Raw genomic sequence first — 12,960 nt, 5'->3', positions numbered from 1 at the left:
CAATAGAAGTAAGTTGATCTGCAATGGTTTTGATTTATGTGATATAAGCCTATATGCTTCTGTCACTTCTTGACATGTTATTGAACTCCTACTTTAGTTGAATTTTCTGTGCATGAGTGGCATTGTCATAGTTTCTCATAAGAATCTCCCATGCATCCTTGGGAGTTTGATAGTTAGTTATTTGCATGGCCATAGCATCTAATAGAGTAGGATCTCTATCAAGCAATCTCAGCTCAACTTCATCTCTAGTACATAAATCACAATAACCTCTTCCAATCAAGAAGTTTGGCATTCTGAACTTCCATAGAGCAAAGTTCTTATTGTCTAGTTTCTCCCCCAAAATTTGAGTGATATTATCAATTCATGTTGCATTAGCCAAAATTTGAGTGATATTATCAATTCATATTGCATTAGCCATAATGCTACCAATTCAAGACAATGCAATGTCTTTTCAGCTAGGAAACAATAATGCCTTCAAATAGTCTTCACAATTTTGTTACAATCTACTAGCTATAGTTGCAAATATCATCAACTACTCAAGACATAAACTAAGTGTATTTACCATAATCAATGGTAGTCTAACCAAGCTCCAAGATAACAAATGCAATTCAAATTTGCATCTTAAAAACTCCCATAATCATCTTCATACATATACATGATACCCATCGATTAGTTGGTGACCTATTTTCATACATTGTATGTGTGACTTACACTTAGGACCTTTGTGTGTTACACAATGAAAAATTAATGAAAGAAGAGAGAGTACACTACTCTTTGTTCATGGCTCCCATGTTTGTTTGCCTCTTCCTCTCTCTTTGAACATGGTATGAGAGCTCAGCTTTTGAGAGCTGAAGCTATGAAGCTAGACTTGATCTTTAGTTTGTGAACAACCCTACAATAGCCTATTTTTTTTGTAGAATCCATATCTTGCTGAGAAATGGATTTTGGAGAAATGGTCTACTATCCCTAACCATTTAAAAATCCCTAACTATCTACAACTTTGGAGAAGAAAGTTTTTCCAAATTCTGCGTGGATTTTGCGATATTCAACGTACACATGTGTAGCCTAGATATTTATTATTGTAGTGGAAAACACTCATACCTAGATGATGCTTGGTTGTTCTGGGATGCTATCTGAGATTCTTTGAGCATAGGCTACTCAATTCAGAGGTGTTTTATTACCAGTATAACATGTCTATTGCCTAGCTATTGATAGAGTGAAGGCCCTTCTTCATGTGTATACATGTTGAACATGAAATTAGTAATGCTCATATGGATGTGTTATGACTTCTAGATATTATGGAAAATGTTTAAGATGCTATGAAGTGCTATTGAGCTGAGAATACCTCAATTATTATACAATTCTTCACTACTAATTATTATAGATTGCTTGTCTATATTGACTACAAAAGGGTTAAGTGCATGTTGGCATGAATTCTATACTTCTATTGGTGCTTGTATGGACATGTTTTGATGCTAGGATATTGTGGTGATATCCGGAGATGTTTTTGAGTGGATTTGGGCCTAAGTTGCTGTACAACTAAGTTGGCGTAGATATTGAGCTTGAATGTCAACACCTTCTCTATGTCAAGTACATTGTCTTGCTAGATCTGGTCCGAGGTGGAGGTGGGGCAATCAAGGCCGAAGGTGGGATGAGAGGTAGTAAGGGGTGAGGGGGGTTGGGTTCTAGTGGAGGCCAAAGGCAAGGTAGTGTTGGAGTAGTGAGAGTGGATAATATTGGAGCTGGTCCTACTACACCCAAAGATCCATGCAAGTCTAGAGGAAAGACTTTGGAATGTTGTGGTAGATGAGCTTAGCCACAAGCTTCTATAGGTAGATGGCTCCAAGCCAAGTTTACCATTGTAGTATTAGCTGGTCATGCTAGAAGGAAATTCAAACGAGATCAGCCTGGATTCCTTCAAGTTTGAGTTTATGCTGCCCAGACTCGGCACTACGGGCATAGATGCAGTGCCATCACTTAAAGGAGAGGGCTTCAAGCTTGTTTAGGTTAGCCTAGAGTTAGTTAATGCTTTCTTACTTCATGATCTGGGAGGTGGAAGTGGAGGGGTCTTTAGAGAGTGGATCATCAAGATTGGAATCTCTACCTTGCTGATCTTTGTGAACCATCAAGATTTGGGGATTCTTCTCACTGATCTGGTCAAGGTTCCTTCTTAACTTTAGCCTTGGGTAGGAGACGAGCACTTTGTTGGTGCTTTGGTGTAGGGCATGAGTCCACTAAATCCTGGCCCAAATGGAAAATTCCAACCTTCCTCTCCTAAGCTAATCGGACTCATCGTTCCTCTAGAATGTGCTACCAAAGAATGTTAGATTCTCCCTTTCAGTCTCTTGGTTCAAGTCCAGTAGCATCACCTATTGCAGCAATTAGATCCTCTCCTCTACTTTAACATTCCAATGCTTTAGTGCTTGGCAGTGCTCCACCATGATCTACCACTTTGGATTGGCATATTGGTGCTGACAAAGAAGTCAAAGAAGTTCAGAGCCAGAAGTTGCGGAGATACACTCTGCTTGCTCATGCTACCAAGGATCTCCTCCATTGCAAAATATTTTCCTTTATCAATGGTCAGAAGCCACTCAGCTACTAGTGCTTGTTTCCTAGGTGTCCGATGTATGAGAATCTGGAGTGTGGGCAATGCGGTGGTCTGTGGCAACGTGACAAGTTTTAACTTGGCAGTGATGCCTAATGTAGAGTGGGAGTGAGATGGAGCGAAGCCAGCAAGAGTGCTTTTGCCTTGCTATGGATGGGGTGGAGTTGTGATAGACTAAGGGTTGGTTGGGGGAGCAGACTTGGCATTGGAATCCAGCTCATCTAGTTTGTTGGGCATAAACAAGAGCTTAGAGCAAGAGTTAGTCATGGTGGCCACAGGAGTTCTCATCTGAGCTTGTCCCATCAATAGAGCCACTCCTTTTTATAGTTGTCCTTTCAAAGACACTAAAATCATCTAAAAAGACTCTCATAAAATTAGTCAAATAAAGTCCAAAAATCTCTCTCTAATAAGAGACTAAAGTGTTCTTGAGGCGAACCACATTACCATACAGCCATACACTCCTAGGCGGTGATGAATGCTAGTTTAGGTTAATCTTCTAGAGCAAGTCAGACTTGATTTTATCCACTGAAACCATCAAGAAAAGAGTATACCTCGTGGCCAGCTGCTTTATCCAAGATAGTATCTGGATAGAGAATGGGGGGAACATATCCAGGATTGTGGTTACATTGAGTTTTATGTAGTCCACACATATTCATAGCTTCTTGTTCTTTTTATAAGCTATGAGAACCAGGGAAATCCAATATGCTCCATTTACTCAAGGAATGAATTTGGAGTAGTTGATCTAACTGCTCTTTGGCTTGTTTGGCTATGTGAGGGTTTTTACTTATAATTACTGATTTTTTTATTTACATTGATTGATCTTATGGAAAATGATTTTCCTAACATGTTTCAACCCATAAGAACAGCATATGCCAATTTTTTAAGCAAAAACAAGGCACCAAAAAAATGGCCCCCCCACCTGCCGCCCCCCCCCCCCCCATTTTGAGAATTTGTGCCTTTTCAAATCCTAAACTACTAAACAAGATTAAGCCTTGTTTTAAAAAAACTAGATCAAATTTTTGGGTTCACACTTTGGCTTAAGTGGGTTTTTCAATTTCGGAGGGGCAAACTGTCAAAGATGTAGGATCTAGAGCATGGCAAAGGCGGAAGCTATGGAGGATGGAAGATAAAGACAACTCATGGCAAAGGCGAAAGCTATGGAGGATGGAAGATAAAGACACAACTCATGTTGACATGACAATGTAGACACAACTCATGTTGACATGACAATGTAGACAACTGTTACACAAGTGAATTAGGTTTCAAGATTGAGACTTGAACTCATAAACACAATCTTGTGTATAGACAACAATGACACAGAGACTTGACAGAAAGAGACAAGTACTATTGCATTATCATCATGTGAAAGTGATAGTTCAAGTACATCATTATATAGAGTTCTTTGGTAGCACTTAACATCCACTATGCATATGGGATTTGTCTCTCTTCCTAGAATGGACTACATCTTCCTATCCCAGCTGTCCTATACAAAGGGACTAAAGTAGGTGTGATTGCAAATATCTCAACACCCCTCCTCAATCACAACCAAAAGTACAAAGTGTGTAGAGGCTTTAGTGAAAGCAACACCTGCAAAGTGTGGTCACACCATAAACATGGCACACAACATGATGGACATCCAGAGGCTATAGCAGGGGCCTTACAAAGTGTACAGAGGCTGTAGTACAAGAATAACTGAGGAGTTTACAAGTTTATGTTTGAGACATTAGGCAGGTACAATGCTTTTAAAAACAAAAAATGACAGACAAGGACCGATAGCCCCTTGTGGTCTTTTCAGCATATGCTTTCTCTTTGTCAGCATGGAAAATATTCTTGTCTTTCTTCTCTTCTTCATGGTCTTCTTGGTTTGCTTCTTCTTTGACTTTGCTTGCAGCTTCAGTATTCATGTCCATGTCTATGTCCCCCTCAAGCAAAGGTATCATTATTTTTTAAATGCCTTTAAAATCTTCTGATGGATCCATTGATTGCACTTTGATGTAGGCAGCTCCATCATTACTTGCAAGTGATGCAAACAAGACTTCTATGTTGCTTTGCATTAAGATTTTCTTGTTTGTCATTGTCATGACCAAGGATGAGCAGCAAATCAACTCTAGAATTTTGAGATTTATCAGTGGAAGAGCAGATCACAATGTGTCAAGAGACGCAAGTAATGACAGTGTGAAAAAACACACTATGCAGAGACTATGTCTGTGTTGATGTTGAGCTTGAATCTTCTTTGTTCGGGGTTGTTGATCCTTCTTCAATCTTTCCAGGTTCTTCCCCTCCTTGATTTGATGTTGGGACAATAGATCAGAGTGGGAGTGTGTTGCTCCAGGTGGTAGGAGAGAAAAAATAATGTGATTTTTTAGCTTGAGTGAAAAATTGGCTATGGTGGATTTTAGCGTTTTATGACAGGGGCCTTGTTTTTTGCTGATTGCAGGAGCTATGGTGGATCGTTTTCAATTTTTTTTTTATGGAAATGTAGCTCTCTTCAAGGCCTATCAAAGCCCTATGATTCTCGTGCAAATCACAGCCCGTAGCGATGACGGCAGCAGCTCGAACGTCAACAGGCACAGTTCAGAACTCCGAGCACGAATTCTTGCAATGCCGATACATACAGTGACCAATGTCGAGCTGTGTTGTGCCACAATGATGCGCCTGAAATTGGGGAACAACTTTGTAGAAGATAGCGTGAAGAGTTATGCCCTCTATTGCAAGATCCAGCTCCTCAAAGTTGGCAGGGTCTATCTGGCTATGGCAAACACATAGGGCAGTAACTATGTAGACTCACAATGCTGAGCTATGAAGTGGCCAATGTCAATCTCTTAAGTGATACAGAGAAGCCTTGGGAGTCAAGGAACAAATGTCCAGAAGAGAGCAGGTTCAAATATGACCTGTGGAGAGAGATCCAGGAGCTTCAAGTTGACAGGGTGCTATTGGCTATGGCTGCGAAGGAAGGTCAAGTAGAGATGGAGGTGAGAAATGGAACCATGACCTGGACTTGAGCTGACCTGAGGTTAAGAGGGACTGAGAGAGCAGAGAAGGGAGTTATGCCATGCTTGACTGGTCTCCTGATACCATGTCAAAGATGCGAGATCTAGAGCATGGCAAAGGCAGAAGCTATGGAGGATGGAAGATAAAGACACAACTCATGTTGACATGACAATGTAGATAATTGTTACACAAGTGAATTAGGTTTCAAGATTGAGACTTGAAACACAATCTTGTGTATGGACAACAATGACACAGAGACTTGACAGAAAGAGACAAGTACTATTGCATTATCATCGTGTGAAAGTGATAGTTCAAGTACATCATTATATAGAGTTCTTTGGTAGCACTTAACATCCACTGTGCATATGGGATTTGTCTCTCTTCCTAGAATGGACTGCATCTTCCTAGCCTAGCTGTCCTATACAAAGGGACTAAAGTAGGTGTGATTGCAAATATCTCAACACAAACAAGCTCAAATTTGAGATCCGTCTAGAGACACGTCTAAAGATAGATGGCTTTGTGGCGTCGAAATCTATAAAGCTAGACACTTTCATGCACTTTTTGGCCCCCAAATCACATAGTTGCTTCATAACATGAAACCTTACACGGATTAAATGGGGGGTCAAATGGACTCCGATCAATGAACTAACACTTGCGTTGGCTTCCAAACATTGAACTCCAACTAGGAAAACTCCAGCTCATCAATCCACAACTATTTCATTTTGCATGAAAAACTGGTCTTTTACGGTCTTCCAAGCTCTTTTTTGCTTCAAAAATTGGCCTCTAAAATCCGCTCTCACATAGGGAAAATCAACAATTTGGTGACATGCAGATTTCAAGTAGCCATGATAATTCTAGAGGCATGGGAGGTCTAGAAAAAGAGGTGTATGGTAGAACTAAGGTTCTAATAGTTCTAGAATTGTTTGTCATTACTGTGGAAGAACAAATTGTATTTACAATCCATTGTTTTGATAAGATGGATAACATTTGTAGTGGCAAGTTACAACAAGGAAATTATGCAGCGTCTTTAGGATAGAATGATGATAAAAATGAGTATTTGTTTGTCATGCAACATACCTCTCTAATGAGTTTGGTGACTTTTTGAGGTTCATGGGATAAAGCAATAGTTTGCATACAGATGTATCCGACAACCAAATGGGATTGCATAAAGGAAAAATAGACATATTCCAAAAGTTACACGGGGAATTGATGGTTGAGAAAAATATATCCAAGTATTTTTTATCTGAGGTTGTTCAAACTATTATCTACATTATGAATAGGTCTCCCAAAGTTGTTGTTTATGGTATGACTCCTAAAGAATGTTTTACTAGGAAAAACCTAATGTATCACACTTAAAAGTATTTGGTTGTAATGCATATATTCATGTACCTGACGTGTTAAGGAAGAAATTGAACCCTAAGGCTGAAAAATATATTTTTTATTGGGTACTCTACTGAGAATAGAAAGACTATTGTTGTTATAACTCTGTTAATGATGAGTTTCAGGTAAGCAAGGATGTTATCTTTAATTAAATCAACAATTGGTATGCATCTACTAGAGTGTTGAGATATGCAAACACAGTCTACCTACTACCTATCGACTCTATCCAACAATAGATTAGCTAGATGACATGTGTGTGTAATAAAGTCAGTCGGAGACTTAGTTGATACAATTAGACTAAGCCTTTTTACACTACTAGACTTAGGTTGTAGTATATTGTACATTGTGTTACTTAGTTAGAAAAAGTGTGATGAATAATGGAGAAGAAGAACATTGAGAGCTATATGCTCTTTTTTGCCCCTATCTCTCTCTCATCTTTCTAACATGGAATCAAAGCCATGAACCCCCATGACTCCATGAAGCCTGAGAAACCTAGGAGCTCGGCATCACCATTGCAGGAGTTGGAGCCTAAAGTCATGGGCTGGAATAAAGAGATCTGAAGTGGTCTACATGAAAAAAGAGAGTTGTCCTGAAAAGTCCTGCATAAATGGCAGCCATAACTTTGTTCATTGGTATGTCTCCTAAGTCTCCTCAGAGTGAGAGAACATTAAAGCAATATGAGAGTACATTAAAGCAATAGTGATGGTTTCCTGCCACCTGCAATGTATAGGTGTATGGGTACTAGATACAAGTAAATGTAGGCAGCATGGCACATATGGCCTTTAATCCCCAACAACCTCCCACTTAAAGGCGAAAGTGCCTTAATGAGGAGTAAAAGAAAAAAGAGAAAAGTATGACATGTACATAGAGTAAAATAGGATGAGGAAAGATTGTATCTCATCCTATGCCCATCAACTACCTAAAGAAGGCATATCGTTCCATTGGGAGACTTTTAGTGAGCAAATTTGTAGGATTCATATCCATAGGGATCTTGACAAGCTCAATTGACTTGTTATCTCTACTAGCTCTTTGATGAAGTGATAGTGCATCTCCATGTGCTTTGCCTTTGCATGGAAGATTAGATTACATTCCAACTAAATAGCACTCACCATCAAATTTGAATGTAGTGTACTATATAGAATTAGGCACAACAAGGTGATGCCAGAATATCTGGGACTCCGGCTTGGAGGCCTAGATCACTTTTTGTAGCACACTACTGTCAAGATTGTGGGAGAGAAGGAAGGAGTCTCACTTGAAGCTTTCTTGCTTGCACAATGGGGGAATACACACAAGGGTGGAGGCTGAAAATAGTTTTCCTCTTCTTAGTTGTGTAAGCCAAAAGAACTCAAGTACAAAGAAATAGAAGAACCCTATATATGGGTCTCAAACCAAACTCAACTAACTAAGGTGGCATACTAACTAAGCCACGAACTAGAATAGATAAGGATAGCTATCATGTAGCTATTATTCATGGGCGGTGTACCAACCGCATCTGCAACTGACAAGTCGGTGACATAAATACACAACGGTCACCCTGGCGTATCACGAGTGGAGCTCGATATCTCAACACTCCCCCTCGAGCTCAATCCCAATTCCTGCACACCAAGCAGGTCTCTGAACTTGCGCAGCTTCTCTGCGCCCAATGCCTTCGTGAATATGTCAGCTACCTGATCCTCTGTGCTGACATAAACTAGATCAATAAGACCTAGTAAAACCCTCTCTCGCACATAGTGATAATGCACCTCAATGTGCTTTGTTCTAGCATGATAGACTGGGTTATTTGCCAAGTGTATACTACTCATGTTGTCACAATAAATGACAACTGGTCCATCTGTAGACTGATGCATATCATAAAGTAGCTTATGCAACCAAGCTACCTCACATGCAGCCATTGCTGCACCCCTGTACTCGGCCTCTGTGCTCGACAAGGCAACTGTAGGCTGTTTCTTGCTGCTCCAAGTGACTGCAGCACTCCCAAAAGAGAACACATATCCACTGGTAGATCGTCTATCAGAAATGCTACCAGCCCAATCAGCATCAGTGTATCCATGCAACTGTATCTGAACCCCAGTCTCATAAAATAGTCCATACTGCAATGTGGACTTCACATACCTGAGTATGCGTCTAGCCGCATCCAAATGTGATTTCTTTGGAGCCTGCATAAACTGACTTACCAATCCAACAGCATAGCTCAAATCTGGCCTGGTAATAGTCATATAAATCAAGCTTCCTACTATGCGTCTGTACATAGTAGGGTCTTCCAGAAGCTCACCTGCATCTGCGCTCAACTTCACATTCTGCTCCAAAGGAACTAAAATAGGCTTACAGCCTGTCATCCCATATTTGGACAGCATGTCCAATCCATACTGCCTCTGCAAGAGCTGTATCCCACTTGGTGATCTAATCACCTCAATGCCCAAGAAATAACGCAGCTCTCCCAAATCCTTCATCTCAAACTTCTGCTTCAATAGCATTTTCACATGAACGATATCTTCATCACTGTCACCTGTCATAATCAAGTCATCAACATAAATGACAAGTAGCATAATACCTTTCTCTGTTTTTCTCACATAAAGTGAGAAATCTGCCTTGGAAATCTGAAAGCCAATAGTGACAAGATACTGTCCTATCTTGTCAGACCATGCTCTAGGTGCTTGCTTCAAGCCATACAAGGCTTTCTTCAACCTGCAAACAAACTCAGGATGAACAGCATGCACATAACCTGGTGGCTGCTCCATATAGACCTCTTCTTGCAAATCACCATGCAAGAAGACATTCTTTACATCCATCTGATGTAAAGACCATCCCTTTGATGCAGCCATAGCAATGACTGCTCTTACAGTTGCCATCCTTGCAACTGGACTGAATGTTTCTTCATAGTCAATGCCATATGTTTGTGCATACCCCTTGACTACTAATCTTGCCTTGTATCTGTTCACAATCCATCTGCATTGTGCTTCACCTTATAAACCCACTTACAGCCAATTGCATTCTTACCTTTAGGCAAAGGTACTAACTCCCATGTAGCATTTGCTTCCAAGGCATCCATTTCTTCATCCATGGCTTTCTCCCATTTTTCTTTTCCCATGGCTTCCTCAAAAGAAGTGGGTTCTGGTTCCTGTATCACTTTGACCATATATGCATAGTGAATGGCTGTAAATCCATCATATTTCAGCCTATCCACAGGATACCTAGCTCTCGTAGACCTGCGCAAAGTAGGTTCACTCCCAGGTGCTCTCAAAACATCCCTGGTCTTCCTTACTCCAGGTGTAACAATAGATGGAATACCCAACTCGTCATCAATGCTCTGTTCTGAGCCACTGGATTCACCATCCACATAAGAGTGACCTGCATTCACATCAAACATGGGATGATCAACCTTCTCTTTTCCTTTTCGTGATACCTGCATACCACTATCTGCATTGCTTTGAGAAGATTCTCCTGATCTCAATCTGCCTATCCATGGCGAAGAATGTGAACCACTGCTAGAGGACGCTCCAAGTCCACTAATATTTTGTGACTGCTGCTGTGAATTCTATGCAGCATTACCATTTTGTGCATCTACATCATCAATCACATTTACTGGTTTATACCACCTACTCATCTCATCAAAAACAACATCTCTGCTCACTGTAAACTTACGAGTAGAAGGGTTATAGCATCTATACCCTTTTTGCTGCAGAGAGTAACCAATAAAGATGCACTTTTCAGCTTTTGGATCCAACTTGGATCTCAACTCATCTGGCACATGTACATAAGCAATGCAACCAAAAATTTTCAAATGAGAAATATCTGGTTTCCTACCAGTATACCTCTCCTCTGGAGTCATTCCATGTATTGCTGCAGTGGGAGTCCTGTTCATTATGTAGACTGCTGTAGCAACTGCTTCAGCCCAATAAAAATCTGGCAAGTCTTTTTCATTGAGCATGGCACGAGATACCTCTCCAATATGCCTGTTTTTCCTTTCTGCAATTCCATTTTGTTGTGGGGTATAACTGCATGAATATTGCTGCTTTATGCCATGCTCCTGTAAGAACTTTGCAAACTCATTTGAGAGGTACTCTCCCCCTCCATCTGACCTTAGGCATTTTATCTGCAAGCCTGTTTCTTTTTCAACCATAGCTTTAAGAGTTTTGAAATGCCCAAAAACTTCACTTTTCTTTTTCATAAAATACACCCAAACTTTTCTGCTATAGTCATCCATAAAACTGACAAAATAATGACAGCCTCCAAGAGATGCAGCTTTAGTAGTCCACACATCAGAGTGGATTAATTCCAATGGCTTCTTACTCTCTTGAACATGTCTAGGAAATGGTTTCCTTGCCTGTTTTCCAAACTCACAGGCTTCACATACCTTATGCATTTCTGCAACCTTGAATTTAGGCAATCCTGCAACAATGTTTTGGGCCTGCATTGATTTAAGTCGCTGTACATTAACATGACCAATGCGTTTATGCCAGATATCAATATCTGCAACTACACCGGTCCCATGAGCAAACATTGTTGCACTCAATTCAGGCATGTCTGCATCCAATGTAAACATTCTGCCCTTCTTCTTTCCTTTTGCTATCAAGCGACCTTTATTTTTCATATCCTCAACAAAGCATCCATGAGGATTAAATCTGACCTGCAAGCCCTGTTCAACCATTTGACCAACAGAAACCAGATTCTTGGTGATATTCGGGACATGAAATACATCGGACAGGTATTTCTTTTTCCCATCCTGCATAGACAAATGAATTTTTCCAATCTGCACAATCGGATGTGCAGTATCATCACCAGTCTCCACAAATCCTGGTTTTTCCATTTTCCTTGCATCCTCCATCCATTCTACATGACCTGTCATGTGGTTTGATGCACCTGAGTCAACATACCACACATCGTTGCTTTCTTCTGCATTTGTCACAGAATTGTTTATGTGCTGCACCATAAACAAATGCTCATTTCTGTCATCACCCTGTCTACTAGAAGATGCATAATTTCCTTATTGCAGTTTTCCATTCATGATGTCATTCTGCTTTTTATAGCAGTCTTTAGCCATATGACCCATTTTACCACAATAGTAGCATTCAACATTACTGTTTGCATTTTGGCCTCTTTGCCATCCACCACGACCTCTTTGGCTCCCCCTGCCTCTAGAGTTACCACGTCCTCCTCCATAGGACTGGTTTTCTTGAGTTTGCTGCATATTCTGATTTCTACCACGGCCTCCAAATTGGCCTCCTCTACCTCTGCCTCTACCTCTTCCAGCATTTGAGTAGAAGACAGCTTCTTTTGAAGTTCCTCCTGAAGAAGATGCACCACCATTTCTCTGCTCCTCAGAAATTAGAAGAGCAATCAACTCTTCAAAATCAGGAAATCTTTCACGGACGGAAATGGATGTCCAAAACTGCGCATAATCCTTTCCTAGACCATTCAAGGTCACAGAAACTAAATCATCATCTTCCACTGGCGACCCAATGGAAGCAAGTGCATCTGCAATCTTCTTCACCTTCATGTGGTAGTCATTGATGCTCATACTTTCTCTTTGCACGTTATGCAACTCTTGCTTGAGCTGCATTTTCCTGGCTTGCGTATTTGTGCTATACATTTTTGACAGAGTATCCCATGCCTCCTTTGGCGTACTTGCATCCTGAATATGCACAATCATAGAGTCTGAAATACTGATAGACAGCCAGTACATAACTTTCCTGGCTCTCTCATGCCATGCTTTGAATGCCTGCATTTGCTGTTGATTGGGAACATCAGGAAGAACTGGTTCTTCTTCATTTCCTGCAACAAATTCCCAATATCCTTTTCCCATAAGGAAATTCGTCATTCTAAACTTCCATGCTTGGAAGTTGTTCTTGTCAAGCTTTTAAGTGACAATCTGTGAAAGAGAATCAGACGCCATTACAGAACACTGCAAAAAATTCTGTCACTGCAAAAAACACAGCTTCACCCTCACAAGGGCAAATCTGCAAAACTGGCGAAAGTGGTATTTG

This window comes from Lygodium microphyllum, chromosome 10 (genome assembly GCF_053477565.2).
Source record: "Lygodium microphyllum isolate KBCC chromosome 10, Lygodium_microphyllum_v1.1.10, whole genome shotgun sequence".
Lineage (NCBI taxonomy): Eukaryota > Viridiplantae > Streptophyta > Polypodiopsida > Schizaeales > Lygodiaceae > Lygodium > Lygodium microphyllum.
The sequence above is the reverse complement of the archived record's forward strand: the minus strand, read 5'-3'. Positions refer to the sequence as shown.